The sequence below is a fragment of the Microtus ochrogaster genome, chromosome 18 (assembly GCF_000317375.1).
Source record: "Microtus ochrogaster isolate Prairie Vole_2 chromosome 18, MicOch1.0, whole genome shotgun sequence".
NCBI classification, from domain to species: domain Eukaryota; kingdom Metazoa; phylum Chordata; class Mammalia; order Rodentia; family Cricetidae; genus Microtus; species Microtus ochrogaster.
The window spans coordinates 28,428,569-28,446,437 of NC_022020.1; positions in this window are offsets into that span (position 1 = coordinate 28,428,569).

Genomic DNA, 17,869 nt, shown 5'->3' on the forward strand with positions numbered 1-17,869 from the left:
AACAATTAATAAAAGAAACTGAAAAGCTTCTTCATGGCAAAAAGACACTGTCATTCAAATAAAATGACAGCCTACAGAATGGGAAAAGATTTTTATCAACTACATAGCAACTAGAAGGCTAATGTTCAAAATACTATAAAGAACTCAAGAAACAGATATCGAGGAAACAACCCAGTTTAAAAATGGGATGCATATCAAAACAGAGAATTCTCAATAGAGGAAACAAATGACTGAGAAACATTTAAAGAAATGTTCAACATTCTTAGCCATCAGGGAAATGCAAATGAAAACTACTCTGAGATTTCATCTTATACTGGTCAGACTGGCAAAGATCAACAAAACAAGTGACAGCACACGCTGGGGAGGATGGGGACCAAGGGGAACAATCACCATTGCTGGTAGGAGTGCAAATTCGCACAGCTATTATAGAAATCACTGTGGTGGTTGGTGGTTCCTCAGGAAGACGGGAATTGATCTATCTCAAGATCCAGCTAAATCACTCTTGAGAATATACACAAAGAATGTTTCATCCTAACACAGAGATACTTGCTCAACCCTGTTCACTGATGCTGTATTCATTACAGTCAGACACTGAAAACAACCTACATATCTTGCAACAGAAGAATGGATCAAGAAAATGTGGCACATATACACCATGGAGAATTACTTAGCCATTAAAAAAATGACAACATGGAATTTTTAGGCAAATGGATAGAACTAGAAAAACAATCATCCCAAGTTACCCCAGACTCAGATAGACAAATATAGTATGCATTCACTTATATATGGGTATTGGCTATTAAGTCAATGATAATCAAGCTAAAATCCATAGAACCACAGAGGTTAGGTTTAGAATGATTAGAGCGAACAGATACTCATCAGGAAAGGGAAATAGGATGGATCGATGTGGATGGATGTGGCAGGAAGCTGGAATGGGAGTAACAAGTGGGGAAGAAGAGAGGAGAGAAGAGGAGAGGAGAGGAGAGGAGAGGAGAGGAGAGGAGAGGAGAGGAGAGGAGAGGGGTTTGTGGGAGGAAATATGGAGAAAGAGAGCTAAAATTAAGAGGCATTTGATGGATAGTATTGAAAGCCAATACAGTAGAAACCACCTAAAAAATATACATATATGAAAGTGATCTAAAAGAAATTGCCATACAATGGGAGAGACAGAGCCCCAACTGGCCACCTCTTGTTATTGAACAAAGCTTCTAATACTTAGATGGAATAATTTGAGTTGTTGACCAAAGGGGCCTCACAGGAATCCCTAAACAGCCCAGGCTGTTGCCCAGACTGTAAGTTGCTCTCCATGAACTGACAACAAGTCCCCATTGTTGAAAACAATACCTACATAATACATTGAACATGCAGATTTGGAGCTGGTGCCTACATAGAACCTCCACCCCAACTTTTCCAGCATCTTTGCTACAGGAAGGTTCTCTCCATGCTATCAAAAGAGAAATGTAAACAGCAAACCAGACATAAACCATTTATCTACAATGATACATGCAAGGTATGTTAAGGAAATGGTGGTAATAACCAGCCAATATCTGATTTGGCTTAGGCCCACCTCATGAAATGGAAACTATACCTAGCAATGATTGGGTGAAAAGAACATGAGGCTAGATGGCTCAGGGACCTAGGGTAAGACCAAATGATACTGATCTAAAAGAGAAAAAATAAACAATGAAGAAAAACCTAAAAACATAGCTTAGTGATAAAATGACTCCTAACGATATACCGCTATACTGACAGATGAGAGCCTTGCTTAATCATCACCAGAGAAGCTTCCTCCTGCAGCAAATGGGAATGAATATAGAGATCAACAGCCAGACATGTGGAGAGTGAGAGACCTTGGAACACTCAGTCTTAAATAGGAGGTCTCCACCAAATATCTCCCATAAGAGCTTAGGGCACTCCATAGAAGAGGAAGCTAAAAGAATGTAAGAGCTGGAGGAGATGGAGGACACCAAGAAAACATGATCACAGCGCAAATGAACTCACAGAGACTGAAGCAGAGGCATAGGGCCTGACTTCTCCGTGTCTCTGTTATAGCTTCCAGGCTAGCGTTTTATGGGATTTTTTAAGTGCGTGAATGAGAAGGTCTCTGACTCTCATGCCTCCCCTTGAGCTCTTTTACTTCAATTGGTTTGTCTTCTTCAACCTCAAAGTGAAGTTTTTATATTTTAGTTTGTTATATTTAAGAAATTGAAGAAATGAATGAATGGATGAAAACATAGCCATCGGGGTAAAAGTTAACAACTGAACTGTCATTTATACCAGTTGTGGGGAGGGAAAATCAGTTTACTACAACAGAATGACACTGGGTTTATCAACCTCTCCAGGGCTGACTTCGTGTTCAGGAATAGTTAACCAAAATATAATGGACTCTATAGTTTTATATGTGTGCTGTTATTTGGCTTGAGTTTGATATTTTGTTTAGCCTTCTGTGTTTGGTTTTGTTTCTGTTCTTTTATTATTATTTTTGGGTGTTGCTTTATCAATTTGGGCTGTTTTTGCTATAGTATTGGTTTTTTTGTTTGTTTTTTGAGAAAGAACTCAAATTTGGCTGGGTATGGAGGGGAGAGGATCTGAAAGAACTTGGGGGCAGGGAAGAATATACTCTGTGTATATTTAAATTTAAAAATGGTTTTAAATAATGTAAAATATAATAAAATTAAAAAATAAACAAGATCCAATAGTTCATGACAACAGAACTTAGAATTCAGGGGACACGGAAAAACAGTCAATCGAAAGCTTTTGTTTCATGTTTGGAACAGGACTCATCAAGACAAAATGCAGGGTGTGCCGCTCCCTCCACCGATGGCTCTTGCTTCCTCTGCGAACCGAGCCGTCGCTCTTCTCATAGTAATGTCTTAGCTCCACTGCTTCGCGTCACCTGCTCTTTGAGGCTTCACACTTAGACCAGCACACCAACACCTCACTAAATCCTCCTCTCAGATGACATTTTGGCCAAGTCAGTGTGACCCCAGGAAAAGGATTCATTTCCATCTTGATTATATGCATGAATATTGTACTTTATTTCACTATGCTGTTTTGTTTAAAAAAAAAACCACCAAATATCTGAGTGAAATTAATGTGCCAGAATGATGTGCTATGCTTATTCTGTTCTTTCATTTAACAAGTGTTTATGATTACCTTTCTATCCACCAAAAAGCTCACAGAATTCACTCTTTTTCTTGGCATTGCCAATTCAGTCACAAAGCGCTTCCTTCATTAGACATAAACTATGCAAAGAAATGGAACCAGCATAGCTAATTACAAAAAAAAATGTTTAACTATAAAACAAGTAGCAACGGTAAGAGTGGGAGGCACCTTCCCATTTCATGTTCATTAAAGTATGAAAAGCCACATAATAATGTTGCTCTTTGGTCTTATCTAACAGGTAAGTTGTTTTACCTTTGGAATTTGGGTGTTTTCAACATATAGTTTTAATTCAAATCAAAATGATTTTGGTTGATTCTTCTGTGTTTTTAGTACCTTTCCTTCCCACTGGTTTATTAGTTTCTCATGTGTCATCTCATTAATTTCAGTGCTCGCAAATGCTGAAGACGACTCTAGCTTCTAAGAGGACAGGGAAATTATTACCTAGAGGAAAGATTTTAAGAGATTCCCTTGAAAAAATATGTCTCAGCTACTTAAGCAACATGCTCCAACCTGTGAGCTAGTGACATCCTGTTTTCATCCTTTGAGACCCGTTAAAGCCTTTCCCCAACCCCTCTTTTCCCCTCTCTACTTTATTGGGATGGTTCAGTGGAGTTGACAAGGAATCTTCTTAGACACAAATTCCCCTTGGTTATTCTGCATTGTCCCATTCCTTGTTGATGAGGCGACATTTAAAATGATGAGAATGATTGCCAAAAGCCTCAGCTTTTCGTGATTGACTGGTAAAGTGCATGATATACTTGAGAGAGGTGTCTTTAGGAAGCCCACTCCTGCATATAATGAATATATAGGAATAAATAGGGAAAATGAATGTATAGGAATACAGCGTTAAATAGTAAAGCAGCAGATGGGAACAAAAACCCAGTAAAGAACGAAGAACGCTACGGATGGCAAGCAGCTGCTTCTGCGCTAGGTCCTCACTTGGAAGCAGATGGCTCCCGGTGCATGTTAAGCAGGTAATCCACCTCATTTGGAGATCGTGGGATAGAATAAAGAGTTGGCTATTTGTTACAGAGCAGGTTTACCAATGTGACATAATTTAATACATCGCTTAAGCAAATACACGGTTAAGCGGAAGGACTGATTAAGTCATCTCAATTTAAGCTTTGAAGCCTCTTCAGGATTCATTTAGCTGCATCTGCCTATTACGGATGGAATATCTATATTAACTTAGAATTCACACATCAAATCTCTAAGCCCTCGTGCAATGTCCCTGGGTGAGAGCCCTGGAAAGTAATTCTATTTAGTGAATACTGGAGCGTTCTCTATGATGAGACTGAACTCCTATAGGACAATGAGGAGACAGGGAAAGAGAACGGCTCTCCACGAAGCGGCGAGGATGTCCTCACCAGCAAAGAAACGACCGCCAACTTGATGTTGACCTCTCCAGTCTCCAAAAGTGTAAAAAAAATCTTTCTGTTGTATAATTCATCTCATTTATGGTATCTGGTATAGTTGGCTGAACCAGATAAAACCCTACCTATTCATATTTTTTAATTTAAAGTTACACTGATTAACTAACTGTATTTAGTAAATGTTTTGTATTTGCCTGTGGAATGGCTTAAAGTTCTAGAATGTTTGTGTATAGAAATCAAGAAAGTGTTGTGTTATTGCTTTTGATAGAATTACTTTATGTTTGATTCAAAGTATGAGTTTTTCATTGAAAAATGACAGCTTTCTGTCATTTTAACATCTGCCACTGTTTAAACAGTGAGTAGTGTTTCTTGTAGAAAAATATTTAATTTTTACACACTGAGTCAATTCTTGTTGTATTGGTACATAGTTTTTGTCCAGGCAAAAAAGGGAGGAGGAAGACTACTAAACCACGGTCTTCCGCAACAAATAAGTCAACACTATGACATTGTGCTCATTGTGTCTGGCATAATCAGGAGGAAGACGAGCAATTCCTTATGAGTAATTCCATGAAGAATGTTCCCCTAAACCTCTAAAGATAAGAGGAAAAGAGAGGTCTGGGGAAATCCCATGTTTCATGGAGAAAGGAAATAGTTACACAAAGTTTTCAATATAATAAAGATGAAAGTTAAAATATTTCATTGATCACAAATAAACAATCATCTTTGCTTTAAACTTGCCTTTTCAGAATGGTTTGGTGATGACAATAATGCTAGCTCAGGTTGCTAAAAGAAAGGACAAAAGTGTTTTAATGGTTACCATTTTGCAGAAGGCAAAGAATTATTTGAAGTTCAGACAACATAGAGTAGTTCAGAAATAGCCTTGTAGAAGTATTTCAGGGCACATCTCCCAGATGCTCTGACTAGGAATTAACACGGTCGTGAACCAACCTGACTCTTCTACAAGGACACTGATGTCTTCATAGGTTTCATCCCAGTTCTAGATCCCAGCTAGTACCAAGGGAAATGATGCCTCATTCAATGCTTTTCTGATCACAGATTTATGTAAGTGATTATATCTAGTGTTTTTTCAGTTGAGGTCACTGGGAAGTGCGGTTTTTGAGATTTACTTTTAAAATCAGCAATTCAAATATAAAAGCCATCGTAACAGAAAAAAAGATATTCAAATTTTGAGTAGATCCAACTTGCTACTATCCTCCTGAAAAAAAAAAATTCTGAGAAGTGCACTGGAGAGAGTGCCCTCTTAGGGAGAGGTTCTGAAAGGATTTATTTTTTTGTTTGGTTTTTGTATCAATGATAATTTTAGAGGTATATTTAGCCATGACCAGCACTCTCACATCTACATATAAATCCTGCAAAAACATTAAGAAGCTGTTTGTTTGTTTGTTTTCATTTTATTTCGAAGACAGGGTTTCTCTGTGTAGCCATCTGTCCTGGAACTTGCTTTATAGACCAAGCTCTCCAGGAACTCAGAAATCCACCTGCCTTTGTCTCCATAGTGCTGGGACTGAATATATGTGTCACACCACCCAGCCCAGGGACAGTTTTAATTTTTGTGACATTTTCTTATTTTATTTCAATGTAGCTTTAAAATCATGTCACATGGCTCAGAAAATTTTCTCAAGGTTTGGAAGAATAATACCTAAATCTTATAGTCCCTGGTCTCTAAACAATAGTCTGCAGTAGAATATCAAGTCTATTGAAGACAACATGACCTGTTTTGTAAACACTGATGAAACATCACACATCTTCTGCTTTTGGGTTGCTCTGAGGCACAGTCAGTGAGCATTCCTACACTCCAGTTTGGTCCTACTGGTCACTGATATTGAATTGTAACAGGTCTCCCTTGCTGAGAAGCCCTCATATGGCAGGGCGACAGGGATGGTGAGGAATTGTATCCCTGAGAGCGTGACCATGATTACGCCACACATTTTGACCTTGACTCACAGAGATCAAGGCCATAGTGAGATGAGAACAGATGCTTGGTCTCATCCCTTTTCATCACTACCTGTTCCATCACTAAGCCAATGTGGTACATTCAATCACCTTGGAACCTTGTTTACAAAAGACTCCTCGGCATGAATATTCGGAGTGCAGCTCTGAGTGGAACTCATGATTCTGTGTTATTAATGTTCTTCTATAATTCTGAGCAGACTGTCCCCCCACAGTGTACACGTGCTAATACCTAGAGTCTATGAATAAGCTTTACATGTAAAGAAGAACTTGGTTTATGTGATTACATTCAGTTTCTTGAATACAGGTTTATAAAGATGGGATTGATACAACCACAGGGGGCTCCAAAGTGCAAAAAGAGTCGGGGGGAAAACATCTGTGTGGGACAAGGCCTTGTGATCAGTTTGACTGGCTATTGTTGTTTTCAGAGGGAGAGGGGACAACAAACCAAGACATGCAAGGATCAAGAAGAATCAGACAAAAACAACAAACAAACAAAGCCAAACAATCTTCCTTGGCACCTTCAGAGAGAAGCACTGGGCTGCCTGCACTTTGATTTTGGCTCATTGTGACCCAGTTAAGACTTCTGACACACAGCCCTTTACTCTTGCCATCTACTTTAACCGTGACAGTTGTTACAGCAGCAGTAGGTAACTGGTACACATGAATCTCTGATGTGAGTTCTTCATTCTTTCCTTCTCCATTCATGATCAGTTTTCTCAACACACAGCCTTAAGTTCCAGCCTTATGCCAAAGACACTCATAATTAACTCTTTACTGAACTTCTTTCTTGAGCCCTCTGATCCACATATCCAATTTCCGACTTCACACTTCCATTTAGAAGTTGTATTAGTCATTTTTGCATCACTAGAATTAAATATTGGAAGTAGCTAACTTTCGAAGAAGGTTATTTACCTTAGAGTTTTGGAGACTCAAAGTCAAATTGTCAGGGCACAGTTCTATGTGAGGGCTATTCCTTGGTTTACTCGTGTTGGGGAATCATAGAAAGATGGAAATGTTTGGGAGCAAACAAATAAGTGCTTATGTCTCTAGACAGGAGCAATAAAAGGCAGGATGGGTGTAAATCTTGAAGTTTTATAACAGTCCTCTTGGGAGGACCACCAAGGATTCACACCAGAAGTACCACACACCCCAGTAACCCAAGCACCTTCTACAAGTCCTTACCTCCCCGTGACTCTATCAACTGTCAACACAACCATCCTATGAACAAAGATTTCATTCGGAGTGGGTCCTTGGGTGAATGAATTAAAATGTAGCAGAGGGCTGGAAGAATGCCTACCTGGCATGTGTAGAGCCCTGGTTTAGATCTCCAGTAGTGGACAAAATCAAGTATGGTGGTACATGACCTTAATCCCAGCACTTGGAAGGTGGGGCAGCAGGATCAGAAATTCTAAGTCATCCTCATTTACGTAGGGGGTTTGAGGCCAGCCTGGTCACATGTGATCTTGTCTCACAAAACATACAAACACACAAATAAACATCCGTAGCACAATTCTAATAGACATTTCAAGTCCACCTGTCTCAAGTCCATACTACTGATAAGAATGAAGTCTCTTCTACTCACAATTTTTCATGCTCTATTTGAGACTATCTCAATTCCAACACATCAGAATAACCCCATGATTAACACCATGGGGTTTCCCCTCCCCTTCTCACCAACAACACATATGAATTCGAATTGCCTTGTCAGCATCTCCAAAGTGCTCCAGGAATCCGAACATCTTACTCCTTCATCTGCTATCCTAGTTCTATCACCATCGGTTAGATTGGAGTGACCTCTGCACTGGTATTCCTGACGCCATATTGCTCTTCCCCATCTACCATTCATTCATAGACCATAGTTATTCTTTAAAACACCCAGAACATTCGAAATCCAGGAATAACTTTCTTTACCTGGGAAGGTAAATGAAAATGATCTATGTGGCCTGCCCTGACTCCTCCATTATTTTCATACCTCATTTCCTCCTCTCGTGCGTTGTTCACTCTATTTCCCTCATGCTGCTCTTGTGTAAGGACCCTTCTCTTGCTCTTAAAAGTTCTTCCTGATCTTCACATCTGCCATTATCTTTGTTAGGATGATTCCTTCTCAGCAAGGTCTACGTCATGTAGCATTGTAATTGCAGACTTCACCTGATGCCCTGGAACTCTGGATTCCCCTTTCTTGCTTTATTTGTTTTAATATTTATTTATTTCCCCTCCCTCCTCTCCTCCCAGTCCCTTCCCACTTCCTCCCCTCTGTCCCTCCCCTTCATTCTTCCTTGGTTTCTCTTCAGAAAAAGGCAGTCCTCCCATGAATATGGGCAAAACATATCAAGTTGCCGTAAGACCAAGCACCTCCCCTGATATTAAAGCAGGTCAAGGCAACTGAGTACAGGAGTAAGGTCCCAAAAGGCAGCAAAAGAATCAGGACAGCCCCTGATGCCACTTTTAGGAGCACCACAAGAAGACCAAGCTTCACAGTTGTCACATATATACAGAGGACCTAGGTTAGCCCCATGCAAGCTCTCTGGTGGTCGCTTCAGGCTCTTTGAGTTCCTATAAGCCCAAGTTAGTTGATTTTGTGGGTTTTCTTGTCGTGGCCTTGATTCCTGTCTCCCACAGTCTTTCTTCCACCCCTTTAGCAGGATTCCCCCTTCTCAGCCTGATGTTTGACTGTGGGTCTCTGCATATGTTTCCACCTGTTGCTGAATGATAAACATGGTACTTATTAATTTATTGTGCCTTCACATTATTGATTTCCACTCTTTACTAGAATGATAAGAAACAGTGTTATCTTCTGCATGGTTTAATTGCTGCACCTCCTGCTTCCTTCTATGGCTTTCTCTTAGGTGATGAACACAGTTGTCAGTTTTGTTGAGGCAGGGACACAATTTACATACTAAGGAACAAAAGTAAGCATCCCTTGCAAAGTTTATTTATCACATCATCATAGCAGCATTACAATAAATTTCTTATTAACTAGTATTATGGAATTCTGAATCACATTTTCAGAACATTCTATTTTTCTTTGATTTGTGACTTTGAGATTGCCAGAGTCCACTTTTTGTACAAGAAATTCTTGCCTATTTAAAGATCTTTTGATGTTTAGTGAAGCATTTTACTGTGTGGCCTACACAGAGTTCTCTCTGGAATTGTTATCAGTACATTTGGTACCTGAGCAATCTAAGTTGTGGATATAGTAGAATATTTCTGTTTACATACATACACACACCGATATTCAGACATACACACACATACATTCTCACACACATATACAAACACTCATAGTCCTATCCTAGTAGTCAAGTTACTGCTGATAACACAAACTTCCTGCTTATAGACAAGAAACCCACCCAAGTGAGAGAAGCCATGTTGTCAGACGAGTCATAATACATTCCAAATATGTAACTGAATTCATGTTTGATTCTGTCTATTAAGATACATATCCTATTTCCCAAAGTTTCAGAGTTTCCTCGGTGGGCTTTATAAATAGTCCATCTTGATTTTCTCTGAGCATACAAATTGGCAGATGAAACCCCAGTTACCTTTGCTCAATTGTAGGAACCAGGATCCCTAAAAAGATAGTTCAAAAAGTGGCAATTACGAGGTAGAAATAGTCTTTCTCTTCTAGGAAAAGGTTTGTAGCTTTGCCAAACTGCATCCCTGTCACTACCACCTGCCATTCATTTGTCAAGGCTTGGCTTTTTCTCACCCACTTTCTTTCCATTTTGTCTCCCAAACCTGAGCTCAGCAGTCAAGTCCTGTCACCTTCACCCCAATTTCTCTCCGGATTTGTTATTATCCTAAATTCCGTAGTTTCCTCAGCACCCGAACTGTCATCTACATATGATCAGCTGTCTCATTGACTGATCTCTGCTAAGCTGTACCTTTCTTTCTGCTCCCTGCTCTAGTGTGGCCCATGACCCATGGGTCTAACTGGATATTTAGCAGTGACTTCTTTGTTTGACAGGAGGCTTGATGGCTAGAAGGATGGAAGAAGGGTGGACAGCCTAAAGTGAGCCAGCAGCTGGTGGAGAAAAAGTTATGGGCTCCACTAATAGCACCTGAGCCCAGACACACTCATCAGACATTATCTTGCTTCATATTTTCTGACATGGAGAAGTCACTTTTAGTCCCCCGTGGGACTCTGCTGAGAGAGACATAGAAACACGCCAAGGTTTACCTGCATGCTTAATGGCAGACTTATAATCCAGTCTCTGACTTCCCCAACTGCACCTAGGAACGCTCTACAACATAGGACCAATAGAGGAATAGGCAGTGCTTATCTGGGAAACAGCATGATTTACATCATCAGAGCAGGTTTCTATTGCCACAGAAAGGAAGGAGTGTGTAGTTGGGAAGTCCTAGATATCAGAATATGGGAGTGAGAAGACCAACAAACGTAGCTGAGCTGTAGAAAAGCATTCCTATATGGGGAGAGGGTATCTTTTACTGTCTAAGGTCACCAGTCAGCTGTCCTTCTCATTACCTCAACATAGTTTTTGTTTTTGGCCAGATAGAGTAAAGATCCACCTGGGAAAAAAAATCAATGTAAATTTCTCAACCCTTACTGCATGGCTGACACATAACACTTCACAGCTAGTAGCTGACGCATCTGCTCAACAACTCAAGGAAGTAATTGCCCCCAGTTTGTAGTAAAGAAAATGAAGGCTCAGTCCATTTACTTAAGGTTGCACAGAATGAGATTTGAACCAGTCTCAAAACCACCTTTATTTAATCCTTCTCCTTGAAGTGCACAGCTAAGTAAAAACAAAAAGTGCACAGCAGTAGCCAGTTACTCAATTGGCACAAGTAAACTGGTGTCTATGGTTTCTTGTGTAGTTCTTCTTTAGACTGGAGGCATGGGCTGTGTGGAGTGTGGAGAGAGAGAGTACCACTCTTCATTTCTACTCATCTCTCTTGAAAATAGCATCTACTCCTCCAGAGGAAGCGGTCTTTTGAGGAAAGAAATACTTTAATAGAAGTTGGTCCTTAAGAGATGAGTGATTTAGCCGGGCGGTGATGGTGCACGCATTTAATCCCTCGGGAGGCAGAGGCAGGTGGATCTCTGTGAGTTCGAGGCCAGCCTGATCAACAAGAGCTAGTTCCAGGACAGGAACCAAAACCTATGGAGAAACCCTGTCTCAAAAAATCAAAAAAAAAAAAAAAGATGAGTGATTTAAGAGTTAGACAAGAAATGATGGACCACTCCACTTTGATATCTTGCGTTATCTACCACCTTTATGGAAAACTTGGTTCTCTGAGACAACCTGGCTGTTTGAAGAAGAGGATGAGTTTAGTCCCTAATGCCCATGGATACCATCCGCTGTTCCATCACTCACCCAGTATTAGTTGAGCACACACTATGTCCAGGCTCTGTACTGGGGTGCTCTGGAGAAAGGATAGGAAACCAAAACCCTGGAGTTCTGCTGACATGATGCTTCCATTCAAGAGGAGTGTGTTACTATTGGAAGGACCACACAGACAGACATGCTAACAGACAGCTATACAGAGCTCTGAAGGAGAGAGCTGGAGCGAGAAGACAGCAGCAGAAACAAGGCAGGCAGACTAGTGACCGAGGAAACCTTCATAGACGAAGTGAAGCCTGCTCTGAGCTGTGACTGGCAAAGGTGATATGACCCCCGTCCAGATGATGACATGTATGAAGGTCACAAATCAGGAGGCAGCATGACACGCTGCACACCTAAGGACCATGGAGCAAGAAATGGAGGGTAGTGGGGAGACCTGGCAGGCCTTACAACATTCTTGGAGTCCCAGAACCCTGCTCAAGCCATGGAGGTTGAAGATAGTAATTAAGAAAGTACAATATGTAATCCCCAAATTCTGTGACCATCAAAGACTGTATGACTAAGATGCTGATCATCTCTGGGCTTCAGTTTAGTGGAAATGAGTCCCACACAAACCCTTCTCATTGATGTAGCTCTTCCTGTCATTTAGATCTCTAGAAAAACCCTGGCAACATTTGTTCCTTGACCACATTTGTTAACATGCTTTGGGATTTTTGAAATAAGACAAGGCAACCTTCACAGTAACGAAAGTAAAAATTAACATGTATTGGAGCTTTAAGAGGTTCTGAGCAGGTACTGTTTCAACGGCTCTACATGAAAATATCTTATCAAATCTGTGAGTCAATTTAATAATCTGGGATGCCTAAAGTTGGTGTTAATGCAGGGTTTGGAAAACTGGAATTGTGGCTAGTGGGAGCCGACACGTGAAATTTTACATTTTAGAGATCTTTAAATTGTTTGGCCAATTACTGCCAGAGGACTGAGCAATGGTTGGCTGTCAGTGTTAATTATGGATGTGGCGAGGGCTTCCTGCAGCCATTAGGAACATCCACCCACAGACCTTTCTGTTTCTGATGTCAGGAGCAGGCTCGTAGTCAGAGTGAGCGTTCAGTCGGCACATCAGGTATAATCACAACCCTCAGCATTTGTACAGAACAGGTTGTTTCCAAGAGGCTTTGCATTCAGTGGTGAGGTCACCCCAGAGCCTTCCTCTCCTGGGCAGTGTGATTTGCCACCTCCCCGTTATTAGCCAGGCCTCTTGATTCAAAGATTTAAAAGAAAAAAAAATCTCAAACAAGCAAAGGGAAAAGGGGACTTGTCTGGCTTACATAAGAGAAAAGCTCAGTGGTAGCTGGACTGTGGGCTCAGTCTGTTTCCTGTGTGCCTCTCTGCAATGCCCCATCCCTACTCAGCTGAATTGAATGCAGTTCTTTTAACTAAACTTACCCATGCTCTTACCTTTCAAAATCCTACAGGCACTATTTATGCTCCCCTCGCCCCATTGCCTGATTCTCCTTGTCAACACCTCTAGGGATATCTAATTTCTAAGGATGCCGGCTAATGAACCTCTCTGGTTGTCGTCCCCTACACCGAGGCCCTAGTCCTGGGACTCAGGTGGACCCATTCATTAGTGGCAGCTGTCGCGGTAACTGCACACCAGACCCACCCCAAGCTTTACAAAGGCATGGCAGCCTGCTCTCCCTAAGTCACAGAAACCTTCCCTGTCCTGTAAAACTCCGGTGGCCTTGATGGAGAAACCACACAGAGAGGTCAAAGAGAGGCGGGAACCCCTGAAGTGCACAGAAGGAAAAGGAGTTCCTCTTCCCCTTAAGTCTCCCAGCCATTTGGATCCACCATCTTTCCTATCCATTTGAATCCCTAGATGACTACATCATGTCATTGGCATATAGGGAAGAATAATCTTCAGTAGACTCCAGCCAGCTTAAAGGTTTATGAAAAAATACTCTTAGGCTACAGATTTGGGGGGAGGATGGATTACTATACATTTAGAGTTATCCAAATGTGTAGCATCTCCCACATCCTCTATCATGTCTGCTTTTAAAATGAGAAGTTTGCCAGGCCTTAATCATCACCTTCAACAACTTCTTATTCTTCCAGATTTTTCCCACCCTGGAATATTTCCTGACCTTGCCTATCAGATGAGCTCAAATAAACTCCCCAAACACCTCATTTGCCTTTCAGATACTCAGGTGTTACTAATTCATTAACTTAGTTTTTTTTTTTTTTTTATTTTCACCGGAAAAATGTAAGCCTCCTTCCTGCCAGGTAAGGCCCAGGCACAGCTAGCCTAGCATTGTGTCCCTTCCCACTGTCCACTGGGGCATGACATATGCTCCATCAGTATTTTCTGAGTCTGGCAGCTGCCCTGTAGCTCTTTTTATGTTGGAGAAGATATGGAGATATTACTTTTCTAATCCCTTATGACACTTGAGAGAAGGGAGTCTCTCACTTTCCAATAGGTTTAAAACTCTTTATTGATTTTTATTGAGCTCTACATTTTTCTTTGCTCCCCTCCCTGTCTCTTCCCTCCCCCTTCCAGCCCTCCCCCAAGGCCCCCATGCTCCCAATTTACTTAAAACTCTTAAGTCTCAGAGCAGCAATCCAAACCTAAAACTCTGTTCTCCCTGTCATAGGAGCATTTTCTTGCTTTGCTTGGGAGGTCTATGTGCAGTAACTGCCTGCCTGCTTGCTCTGTTCTCTTCAGGATCTCTTCCATCATCTTCCCTCAGCCAATACTGACCCATGAGCAGCCTCTCTGCAGCTTTGGTGCCTTCACAGGCCTGCCTATTATGGGGGAGGACTGCACAGGAAGAGAGACATTCCCGTAGACTTAGGGGAGTACAGAGCTGGAATGTTTGGTTTTCAGGGAAGTCCAGATCCCAGTCTGGTTCCTGGAGGTGGCTGGTCTGCCACCCACCACACAGGACTGGAGCCCTGACTTTTAGCCTGGGAACTGGATTTCTCTCTGCCTTACATCACAACCCCAGTCTGCTCTGATTGGAGACTTAATGCAGCCTTGTCAAAGCAGGCTAGCAGCCTGCTTTAGTAACAGCCTTATCAGCCAAGAACATTCACGTGTGGCTTTATTTACTATAGGTGCTGGGTTTAAATTGTTCTTTTTTTTTCTTTTTAACTATTTGATGGGTTATTAAGGCCATAGATCCTTTTCCTGTAGGTGCTTTTAACTGTTGAGGCAGCTAAAGAATTCATAAACTATATGACTTAATCTAATACCATAAAACAAGGAAAATAAAATTAACAAACTTACACTTATTAGAAATATGAAAATCATCATGTGGTATAAGAACGAGGCCTAGAACAAAGGGGAAATGCAAATGCCGAGCAGGGATTCCAGTCAGCTCTGTCTTGGGCTAGCTAATGCGTCATATTGGCTGGATTACTTCTCTTTGAGTCTCAATATTCTCATGTGTAAAGCGGAGGCAACAATTCCTATTTCATAAAGTCTTTGCAAAGGTAAAGACAGGTTCATTTTCTCATTAATTAGCCACTCACTCACCAACAGATTTATTGGGTGTCTACTACATAATAACACTATTCTAGTCATAAGTCCCTTGAGGGATATCTGTGTATGGGAGGGGGTGCTGTGAGTGGGTGTGTTGATATGCAAAACAAGGTCAGAGAAAAATTAAATAGATGTCTTGGTAGGAAACAAATGGGATTCGAAAGGTGTTTCAAAGAATTAATATAAGTATTACATAGAATTAAAGAATATAAGGGGTTATATTGAAGTACCCAAGATCTAGCAACAGTGAAAAGCTGTTCCATTCTGAATGTTAATAATATTGGGGAGAAACTATTCCCTGAAACACAGTGAAGAAGGGCTATGGAACTGTGCTACCCAGTAGTGGCTGTGAGCACAGAACAAAAACAGTCCATGTCAAGGAGCAGCCTGGCACAATGCCATGCAGTGAGTAGGCACTACAACTTGGCACTCTTCCCATGTTCTCTTCTCTTCCTGGTAGCAGTCATTGGATGACCCCAGCTTAGTCCAGAGGGTCAACGTCTGCAATGTCCATGTGACATCATTTGTGCCAGGGAGTTTCCCAAGACACAGAAGAATGTGGGAAAGATGAAGAATGGGTCTGATAGAACTAAATGAAAAACTAGCACTAGTTTAACCCAGTGACTTAAAATAAATAAATAAATAGATAGATAAATATATAAACAAATAAATAAATCAATAAATGGATGATGTGCGTGAGGTTTGGAGGGAGATGGGGTGGGGGAGGACCTGGGAGAATTGGAGTAGGGGTAGTTAAAGATGATTTGATCAAGATACAGTGCATACATGTCTGAAATTCTCAGAGCAAGAAATAGAGAAAGGAAGAAAAAAATATCATTAATAAGATGGTGATATGTGCCCGTGTTAAAAATAAAGCAGCAGAGGAAATGGGAATTGTGGTGATATTTTGTTCATGCTATAACAAATAAAGCTTACCTAAAGATCAGAGTGTGGAACTAGGCACACTAGTTAGCCATAGAGGCCAGGCAGTGGTGGCACACATTAATTCCAGAACTTGGGAGACAGAGGCAGATGGATCTCTTTGAGTTCAAGGCCACCCTGGGCTACGTGAGATTGACTCTGTCTAAAAGAGAAACTTAGCTCACATTTTGATCCCTGAACTTGGAATCATGGGCCTTAATCTCAGCACAGTGAGTTGGAAACAGGGGTGATATGGCTGGGCAGAGAGAGGAATATAAGGTGGGAGAAGACAAAAACTAAGTTCAGTCTGAGGTTTCATATAGAGAGATTCAATCTTAGGATTTATAGGGACAGGATCACCCTTTTGTTTGAGTATTCAGTAGAGGTAAAAACTAGTGGCTGGCTGGTCTGCTTCTCTGATCTTTCAGCACTAACCCCTATATCTGACTCTGGATTTTTACTATAAAGACCAGTTAGAAATCAAGGCATAGGGATTTATTGCCTGGACAGGTCATTGCTATTGTATAGCCAAGGAAGACCTTGAAAAGAAGCATTTGGATGGATATTTGTGGAAAGTGAGAGACTGAGCCATATGTTTAACAGAGGAAGACTGTTTTGACTAAGAGAAGAGTTTGCTCAAAGCCCTGTGATGCAGCCATGCTCAATATATTCAAATAATTATGAGGAGGCTGTGGATGCTGCACGGAGGGAGAGGAGGGCAGGAGAACAGAAGCACAAGCGAGTCCGGGAGGGATCACTTAGAAAACCACGGCAAGGATCCAGCAGGAGATGATTGCAGTTGGATCTCATGGGTAGAGGAGGCATGAGAAATGTTTTAATGGAAAAGAAGTCCGGATTGTCTCCCAATTTGGCAAGGATCATGAGAGGAAGAGGGGATTTAGTGATTATGTCCAGGCTTCGGGCATAGGCTGCTCAAGGCTGTAGCTCCCCTTTACCAAGGTCAGCTTATTGACGTCTCCATGGACCGGCACAGGAGAGGAGCAGGCATGGGGGATGAGACACAACCCACAAATGGTCATGTCACTGCAGCCCTACTTAGTGATGATACTCAGATGGAGCATGACTCAGATAGCTTCCGCATTCCCTGCTGGAAGTCCCCTAATTTAGATCTATCTCATTTTCCAACCCAATTTCACCTGTTCATCCAACCTAATGTGCTGTTCTTATTGAGTGACCCATGTAAGCGTTCACATTTGGGTCTGCAATTTTCACTTACGTTAGCCACCTCCTCAGCTTATAAGAATCAACTCAGCACCTCCGGCATCCATGGAAATTTCTCTGTCCTCATAACTTGCTACTCAGGCAAGAGGGATAAAATAAATGTTCTTGAATTTACACATTTATGATGTTTCTTTTCTCGGTGTGAAGTTCTTATTTGCTGGGCTAGGACCAGTTCTTTCCTTTGGGTTTCAGATGTCAAATAATTGGTATGGCAGAAACAGAAGCATGGAATCCAGAGGTGCTAACGTTCTTCATATAATAAAAAAACAGAGACGATGGAAGCCCTTGACAAAGTGAAGATAACAAGTGGGAAAGAATTGTGGGGGAGGAGAGAACTGAGTGGA